The sequence below is a fragment of the Erpetoichthys calabaricus genome, chromosome 9 (assembly GCF_900747795.2).
Source record: "Erpetoichthys calabaricus chromosome 9, fErpCal1.3, whole genome shotgun sequence".
NCBI classification, from domain to species: Eukaryota; Metazoa; Chordata; class Cladistia; order Polypteriformes; family Polypteridae; genus Erpetoichthys; species Erpetoichthys calabaricus.
In genome coordinates, this window is record NC_041402.2 from 96,512,337 (window position 1) to 96,513,090 (window position 754).

Genomic DNA, 754 nt, shown 5'->3' on the forward strand with positions numbered 1-754 from the left:
TCTACAAATATATTAGAATACATTGCACAGTTACATGATCGATTTGAGAAAATTCAACCTATTTTAAGAAGTCACATGGAGGAGGCGCAAGAAGCACAGGCCCACTATTATGATCATGGTACGACTCTCAGAGAGTTCCAAGCAGGGGATTGTGTCATGGTTTTGATTCCTACCTCCCATTCTAAATTACTTGCCCATTGGCAAGGCCCTTATGAAATTAAGGAGAGAAAAGGGCATGTCGATGATTTGGTGAAACAACCCAGGTGTATCATGTAAACCTCCTGAAGGAATGTAAGGAAAGGGATCCAGACCCCTTCTCCGCTCAACCCCGCTCATTCTTTGCTCAGACAACCACCCTTAATTTCGGAGCAGAATTAAATCCCAGACAGAGACAGGAGCTTGAAACAGCTATCCTGTCCATCCTGGAGGTAGTGAGTGAAAAGTCCAGAAGGACCTCTCTGATTGCGTATGACATAGTGACAGAGCCCGGAGTTATTGTTTGAGAGCAGCCCTATCGACTTCCCAAGGCAAAGAAGGTTGAATTGGAGCTGGAAATCAAGTATATGCTGGAACTGGGTGTGAAAGAGGAAAGTTATAGTCCCTGGTCCAGCCTTGGTTAGTAAACCTGATGGCAGTTGGAGGTTTTACAATGACTTTCATCGGCTTAACCAAGTCTCCTAAATTGATGGTTATCCAATGCATCGAGTGGACGACCTCCTAGAAAGGCTTGGACAGGCAAAATTTTTGACCATAC